The following is an 8,976-nucleotide window of genomic DNA, read 5'->3' on the forward strand; positions in this document are numbered from 1 at the left end:
AAAAAAAAAAAAAAATACTGCCTAAGTGATGTATGCTTTAATATTTGTCATACCTTTTTATGTTAATTCTTTGGGATTAGAAGGAGCATTAATTGAAGGGTTTTATTTAAAACCTACTTTGACATTTAGTTATAAGTTAGCTAGAAAGAACATTATAATCTTGGAAATATGTTTCTTATTAAAATTGGGCCCTAAGTTTTAAAACAACTACAACCTTGTGAAAAGTTAAATGACACTTGATTTTCCACTAAAATTTTAAAGCATATTGTCATCAACAAATACTTATAAAGAGGTTTTCTTGTGTGTGTGTGTGTGTGTGTGTGTGTGTGTGTGTGTGTGTGTTTAAGTATTCTGCTTTATTAAACCTACAAGAGAAAGATATTTTGGCTTCCAGAAGCATACAGAATTTTGTTCCCTACAGAAAACAAAAAGTTCATTGAAAATGATAAAAGATAAGTAACTGAAGTTTTAAATTTTTATTTTCTTATTTGCTGCTTGGTAACTTTAAACTTTTGAAAGCAAATTTTATTCATTGATTTTTTTTCATTAGTAAAGATTGCTTTTAACTTTTCATCAATATATTCTAATATTGACTATATTGATCAAAATTTTCTGTGAACTTGAATAGTCCCCATCTGCCAGTGTAAGTGATTGGACTCCTTTGTAAATATGCATATGTTCCCATGACCTGATCTATTTAGAAGGCAATTTCTACAGAGCAGTTGTTAAGAGTAGGGCCAGGGCCTGCAGCAGAGAGGAACATGTATTTGTTACCAAACATTATACACTGAGTGTGGACTACAATTTGCTCAGGAACTAGTTGAGGAGTTCTAGAACATCAGTACTAAAACTTTAGGCTTAGATAATATAACTCCTTTCCCCCTTTGTTTTCTTTCATTTTTGATTTTCAGTTTGGGAGACATTTATAGGAAAAGGAGATTTTCTTTATTTCTATTTGGGGGTGCCTATTCTTGCACTCTCTTTTTTAAAATCAATCTCTGTCTCTCTCTCTCTCTCTCTCTCTCTCTCTCTCTCTCTCTCTCTCTGTCTCTCTCTCTCTCTATCTCTCTCTCTCTCAACCAACTCCCTACATAATTCCTGCCTCCTTTATACAAAAAGTATAGAATCTCTCTGGGTATGCTTAGAAGATATCAATGTTAGGAATCCCACTCTGTCACATCATGGAATAAGTAATATACAACTATCTGTAAGCGATAATTTCTTTTTTTGTGCATAATTTTTTTTATTATTGTACTTTAGGTTTTGGGGTATACGTGCAGATTATGCAGGATTGTTGCATAAGTACACACATGGCAATGTGGTTTGCTGCCTCCATCTCCCCATCACCTACATCTGACATTTCTCCCCATGTTATCCCTCCCCAACCTCCCCATCCCCCTTCTGTCCCTCCCTTGCTCCCTCAACAGAATCCAATGTGTGATGCTGGCCTCCCTGCTTATATGTGTTCTCATCGTTCAACACCTGCCTATGAGCGAGAACATGCGGTGTTTGATTTTCTGTTCTTGTGTCAGTTTGCTGAGAATGATGGTTTCCAGATTCATCCACGTCCCTACAAAGGACAGGAACTCATCATTTTTTATGGCTGCATAGTATTCTATGGTGTATATGTGCCATATTTTCCCTGTCCAGTCTATCGTCAATGGGCATTTGGGTTGGTTCCAGGTCTTTGCAATTGTAAACAGTGCCTCAGTGAACATATGTGTGTATGTGTCTTTATAATAGAATGAATTATAATCCTTTGGATGTATACCCAGTGACAGGATTGCTGGGTCAAATGGAATTTTTATTTCTAGGTCCTTGAGGAAGCACCACACAGTCTTCCACAATGGTTGAACTAGTTTACACTCCCCCAACAGTGTAAAAATGTTCCTATTTCTCCACATCCTCTCCAGCATCTGTTGTCTCCAGATTTTTTAATGATTTCCATTCTAACTGGCGTGAGGTAGTATCTCAATGCGGTTTTGATTTGCATTTCTCTAATGACCAGTGACAATGAGCATTTTTTCATATGTTTGTTGGCCTCATATGTGTCTTCTTTTGTAAAGTGTCTGTTCATATCCTTCTCCCAATTTTGAATGGGTTTGTTTGTTTGTTTGTTTGTTTTCTGGTAAATCTATTTTAGCTCTTTGTAGATTATGGATATTAGCCCTTTGTCAGATGGGTAGATTGCAAAAATTTTTTCCCATTCTGTTGTTTGCCAGTTCACTCTAATGATTGTTTCTTTTCTTGTACAAAAGCTCTGGAATTTAATTAGATACCATTTGTCTATTTTCACTTTTGATGCCAATGCTTTTGATGTTTTAGTCATGAAGTCCTTGCCTATGCCTATGTCCTGAATGGTTTTGCCTAGGTTTTCTTCTAGGGTTTTTATGGTGTTAGTTCTTTTGTTTAAGTCTTTAATCCATCTGGAGTGAATTTTAGTGTAAGGCATCAGGAAGGGGTCCAGTTTCTCTTTTCTGCACATGGCTAGCGAGTTTTCCGAACACTATTAAACAGGGAATCTTTGCCCCATTGCTTGTTTTTGTCAGGTTTGTCAAAGATTGGATGGTTGTAGATGTGTGGTGTTGCCTCCGAGACATCTGTTCTGTTCCATTGGTCTATATCTCTGTTTTGGTACCAGTACCATGCTCTTTTGATTACTGTAGCCTTGTAGTATAGTTTGAAATCAGGTAGCGTGATGCCTCTGGCTTCATTCTTTTTGTTTAGGATTGTCTTGGCTATGCAGGCTCTCTTTTTGTTCCATATGAAGTTTAAATGGTTTTTTCCAGTTCTGTGAAGAAGGTCATTGGTAGCTTGATGGTGATAGCATTGAATCTATAAATTCCTTTGGGCAGTATGGCCATTTTGAGGATATTGATTCTTCCTAACCATGAGCATGGGATATTTCTCCCTGTGTTTGTGTCCTCTCTTATTTCGTTGAGCAGTGGTTTGCAGTTCTCCTTGAAGAGGTCCTTTATATCCTTTGTTAGTTGTATTCCTCGGTATTTTATTCTCTTTGTAGCAGTTGTGAATGGGAGTTCGCTCATGATTTGGCTCTCTGTTAATCTGTTATTGGTGTATAGAAATGCTTGTGATTTCTACACATTGATTATGTATCCTGAGACTTTGCTGAAGTTGCTTATCAGTTTCAGGAGATTTTGGCCTGAGATGATAGGGTCTCCTAAATATACAATCATGTCATCTGCAAATGGAATTTGACTTCCTCTTTTCCTAACTGAATGCCCTTTATTTTTTTTTCTTGCCTAATTGCTCTTGCTAGAACTTCCAATACTATATTGAATAGGAGTCGTGACAGAGGGCATCCTTGTCCAGTTCCAGATTTCAAAGGGAATGTTTCCAGTTTTTTCCCATTCAGTATGATATTGGCTGTACGTTTGTCATAAATAGCTTTTATTATTTTGAGATATGTTCCTTCGATACCTAATTTATTGAGAGCTTTTAGCATAAAGCGCTGTTGAATTTTGTTGAAAGTCTTTTCTGCATCTATTGAAATAATCATATGGTTTTTGTCTTTGGTTCTGTTTATGTAGTGGATTACATTTATAGGCTTGCATATGTTGAACCAGCCTTGCATTCCCAGGATGAAGCCTACTTGATCATGATGGATAAACTTTTATGTGCTGTTGCAATTGGCTTGCCAGTATTTTATTGAAGATTTTTGCATCTATGTCCATCACGGGTGTTGGCCTGAAGTTTTCTTTTTTTGTTGAGTCTCTGCCGAGTTTTGGTAACAGGATGATGTTGGTCTCATAAAATGATTTGAGAAGGATTCCCTCTTTTTGTATTATTTGGAATAGTTTCAGAAGGAATACTACCAGGTCCTCTTTGTATGTCTGGTAGAATTCAGCTGTGAACTCATCTGGACCTCAACTTTTTTTGGTTTGTAGGCTATTAATTGCTGCCCAAACTTCAGCCCTTGTTACTGTTCAGTTCAAGGTTTCACCTTCTTCTTGGTTTAGGCTTGTGAGGGTGCAAGTGTCCAGGAATTTATCCATTTCTTCCAGGCCTACTGGTTTATGTGCATAGAGTTCCTTGTAGTAATTTCTGATTGTAGTTTGTATTTCTGTGGTGTCAGTGGTGATATCCCCTTCTCATTTTTTATTGCATCTATTTGATTCTTCTCCCTTTTCTTTTTTATTAATCTGGCTAGCAGTCTATTTTGCTGATCTTTTCGAATAACCAGATCCTGGATTTATTGATTTTTGAAGGGTTTTTTGTGTGTCTATCTCCTTCAGTTCTGCTCTGATCTTAGTTATTTCTTGTCTTCTGCTAGCTTTTGAGGTTTTTTTGTTTTGTTTTGTTTTGTTTTTTATCTTGCCCCTCTAGCTCTTTCAATTTTGATGATAGGGTGTTGATTTTAGATCTTTTCTTGCTTCTCTCATGGGCGTTTATTGCTGTAAATTTGCCTCTGGACACTGCTTTAAATGTATCCCAGAGATCCTGGTACGTTGTATCTTCATTCTCATTGGGTTCAAAGAACACCTTTATTTCTGCCTTCATTTCATTGTTTATCCAGTCGACATTCAGGAGCCATTTATTCAGTTTCCATGAAGTTGTGCGGTTCTGAGTTAGTTTCTTAATTCTGAATTCTAATTTGATTGCACTGTGGTCTGAGAGACTGCTAGGATTTCCATTCTTTTGCATTTGCTGAGGAGTGATTTACTTCCAATTATGTGGTCAGTTTTAGAGTAGGTGCCATATGGTGTGGAGAAGAATGTATATTCTGTGGATTTGGGGTGGAGATTTCTGTAGATGTCTATTAGGTCTCCTTGGTCCAGATCTGAGTTTGTGTCCTACATATCCTTGTTAATTTTCTGTCTCATTGATCTGTCTAATATTGACAGTGAAGTGTCAAAGTCTCCCACTATTATTGTGTGGGAGTCTAAGTCTCTGTGTAGGCCATTAAGAACTTGCTTTATGTACCTGGGTGCTCCTGTATTGGGTGCATATATATTTAGGATCGTTAGCTCTTCTTGTTGCATTGATACTTTTACCATTATGTAATGTCCTTCTTTGTCTCTTTTTATCTCTGTTGGTTTAAAGTCCATTTTATCAGAGACTAGGATTGAAACTCCTGCTTTTTTTTTTTTTTTTTCTCCATTTGCTTGATAAATCTTCCTCTGTCCCTTTATTTTTAGCCTATGTGTGTCCTTGAACATCAGATGAGTTTTCTGAATACAGCACACCAATGGGTCTTGACTTTTTATCCAATTTGCCAATCTGTGTCCTTTGATTGGGGCATTTAGCCCATTTACATTTAAGGTTAATATTGTTAAGTGTGAATTTGATCCACCATTTTGATGCTAGCTGGTTGTTTTGCCCATTAGTTGATGCATTTTCTTCATTTTGTTGATGGGCTTTACCATTTGGTCTATTTTTGGAGTGGCTGACACTGGTTGTTTCTTTCCTTCTTTAGTGCTTCTTTCAGGAGCTCTTGTAAGGCAGGTCTGGTGGTGATGAAATCTCTGAGCAATTGCTTGTCCATAAAGGATTTTATTTCTCCTTCACTTATGAAGCTTAGTTTGGCTGGATATGAAATTCTAGGTTGAAAGTTCTTTTCTTTAAGGATGTTGAATATTGGCCCCCACTCTCTTCTGGCTTGTAAGGTTCCTGCCAAGAGATCTGCTGTGAGTCTGATGGGCTTCCCTTTGTGGGTAGCTTGACCTTTCTCTCTGGCTGCCTTTAACAATTTTTCCTTCATTTCAACCCTGGTGAATCTAACAATTATGTGCCTTGGAGTTGCTCTTCTTGAGGAATATTTTTGTGGTGTTCTCTGTATTTCCTGTACTGGAATGGTGGCCTGCCTTGCTAGGTTGGGGAAGCTCTCCTGGATAATATCCTTAAGAGTGTTTTCCAGCTTGGATTCATTCTCTCTGTCACATTCAGGTACACCTATCAAATGTAAATTAGTTCTTTTCACATAATCCCTTATTTCTTGGGGGCTTTGTTCATTTCTTTTCACTCTTTTTTCTCTATTATTGCCTTCTCATTTTATTTCATTGAGTTGATCTTCAATCTCTGATATCCTTTCTTCTGCTTGGTCAATTCAGCTGTTGAAACTTGCGTATGCTTTGTGAAATTCTCGTGCTGTGTTTTTCAGCTCCATCAAATCATTTATATTCTTCTCTAAGCTGTTTATTCTAGTTAGCATCTCATCTAACCTTTTTTCTAGGTTGTTAGTTTCTTTGCATTGGGTTAGCACATGTTCTTTTAGCTCTGAGAAATTTGTTATTACCCACCTTCTGAAGCCTGTTTCTGTCAATTCATCAGATTCATTCTCCATCCATCTTTGATCCCTAGCTGATGAGGAGTTGTGATCCCTTGGAGGAGGAGAGGCATTCTGGTTTTTGGTGTTTTCATCCTTTTTTCACTGGTTTCCTCCCATCTTAGTGGCTTTATCTACCTCTGGTCTTTGTAGTTCGTGACTTTCGGATGGGATCTCTGAGTGGACATCCTTTTTGTTGATGATGACATTATTTCTTTTTGCTTCTTAGTTTTCCTTCTTACAGTCAGGCCCCTCTGTTGCAGGACTGTTGGAGGTCCACTCCAGTCCCAGCTCGCCTGGGGATCACCTGCGGGGGCTGTAGAACAGCAAGAGTTGCTGCTGGTTTCTTCCTCTGCTATCTTCATCCCAGACGGGTCCTGCCAGATGTCAGCCGGAGCTCTCCTTTATGAGGTGTCTTTTGGGTGTACAGGGGTGAGGGAGCTACTTGAGGAGACAGTCTGTCCCTTATAGGAGCTTAAGTGCTTTGCTGGGATCTCTGTTGTTCTGTGCAGACCTTTAAGTCTGCTGTAGCTGAACTCATAACTGCCTCTTTTCCCAGGTGCTCTGTCCTAGGAAGGCCAGCTTTATTTATAAGTTCCTGATAGACTGCTGCTTTTTTTCACAGATACCCTGCCCCACACAGAGTAGTCTAGTCACAGTCTGCCTGCAGTTTGCTGAGCCGCCACAGGCTCTGCCCACCTGCTATGTGAACTGCCTCAGCAGTGGCAGATTGTCTTGGTAGTGCAGGAAGCCCTTCCCCCCACTGGGCTGGACCTTCCTGTGTCTAGCTGCACTTGCTGCAAAACTCTCAGTCCAGAGCATTTCAGATTGCTTGTTTTGTGGGGGTGGTACCTGCTGAGCCAGATTGCCTGGCTCCCTGTCTCAGCCCCCTCCCTTTCAGTTGAATAGGCGGCTCTGTCTTCCATGAGTTCCAGGCACCAGTCAAAACGGCTGCCCAGGCTTGTGTGAGTTTCTGTGCACCAACCTGACACCAGCTGAAACCTCCATGCCTAAAACTCATGGCGCTTTTTGGCCCAGGAATCTCCTGGTCTGTGGGTAGTGAAAACTTGTTTGAAAATGCAGTGAGCACTCACCCTCTGTGCTGTTCTCGCTGGGAACTGCACTCCGGAGCTGTTCCTATTCAGCCATCTTGAATCTTTCCCTGCTTATCTCCAATAATTTCTTAAAACTGCACATAATTTGGATAATAAAAGGAAATAGACCAACATGTTTTTCTATAAATAATAGTGAATTCACAAATATCACAATATGTACAAATTAAATTTAAATAAGAAATCTAAACTCTCAAATGCACACAGAAATCAGTCTCATCACATTTAATCATACTGTTTATATACCTTATTTGGAGAATCGCTTGCTTCAACCCAAATAAATGGATATTCTAGGATAGGAGGTTTAGAGCTTAAGCTGTTATTCCTGTTTGTTTCTTCTGAGCCTACTTTTAACGAGGATAGTAATATGTTTTTATGAGGCTTTTATCTTAAAGTTTTCTTATATGTCCAACAATGATTTTTAAGTAATCTTGGGGACAATTTCTTCATTAAAATCTTATTATCAATTTTATGAAGTTAGCAATCTTGGAAATTTGAGGTTCTAAAATAATATTCTAAAGACTTTCAGTTTTCAGTTTTACATGTAAGGAAATTAGAAGTCATCACTCTGTCCTAAAACAAATAAAAAGCTGAAGAAACTGAGAAATTAACAGCAATTATTAAATCCATCAGAGAACTGAGTCACAGGGCAAACTGCTGCCGAGAAAAAGGAGTGATTAGACAGATTCAGAGAAACATAACTTACAGGAACAAAAACCTCTTTGGGAACCAGGAGCAAGATATGAAAACCTGTATTGTAATTTAAAACTTGGCTGAAGCTCTGTATGGAAAAGTCAAGAGTTAAAAACTCCAGGAGGGGCCCAATTATGGGATGGGAGAGGCCCACACTTTTTAAGTTTTACCTCCTGCTGCCAACCAGCAGGGAGAGAGAGGGAAAGCATCAAGGAAATGAGAGGGTAACCATTGTGAAGTATACCTTGGCATTTCATTCTTCTTACAAGGTCTTCCCTTAAAAAATTAAATAAATAAATAAAACATTTTTATCAGAGCCTAACTTATACAGGTTTTTATCAGGGCCTAACCAACTTAGATCTGATGTATCTAGAAAGAGTTGTTGATTTTTCAGTTTCTTCAGCTTTTTAATTTTTTTAGGTCAGAGTGATGACTTCTAATATTCTAATATCCTTTCATGTAGAACTGGAAACTGGAAGTCTCTGGAATATTATTTTTCAACTAAACTTCCAAGACTGCTTACTTTTTATAAAACTGATAGTAAGATTTTAATGGAGAAATTCTGTTCTCAACTCTAGTCAGCCTCCTCTAGCCTTCCACATATTTGAAGGGAAATATCCAACTCTAGCCCACTCTAACCATCCTGCATCAACAAAGAGAGTGGAAAAAAGCAAAAGCATTTTTGACATTTACAGCTCAGAGGCACAGGCCTACTAAAAGACTGAAATCTAGCGATAGAACTATAGAATATTCTTCCCACCCCCAACATACACACATCTTATCACCACATTACTAAAATCTTACCACAGGTCCTTTTACTCAGTATATCATGTTCATCTTTCAACTAAAATTTACAAGATGTATTAAAAGGCAAAAAAAAAAAAA

At 38.2% G+C, this 8,976-nt stretch overlaps 1 protein-coding gene across 1 annotated transcript in view; it reads left to right on the top strand.

Annotated features, from left to right (window-relative positions):
- SLC9B1 (solute carrier family 9 member B1) overlaps nucleotides 1-8,976 on the top strand; it is a 107,063-nt gene that overhangs the window by 14,055 nt on the left and 84,032 nt on the right. The gene's annotated exons all lie outside the window — the stretch shown is intronic.

This window comes from Cebus imitator, unplaced genomic scaffold (genome assembly GCF_001604975.1).
Source record: "Cebus imitator isolate Cc_AM_T3 unplaced genomic scaffold, Cebus_imitator-1.0 Scaffold397, whole genome shotgun sequence".
In the NCBI taxonomy this organism is placed as follows: Eukaryota; Metazoa; Chordata; class Mammalia; order Primates; family Cebidae; genus Cebus; species Cebus imitator.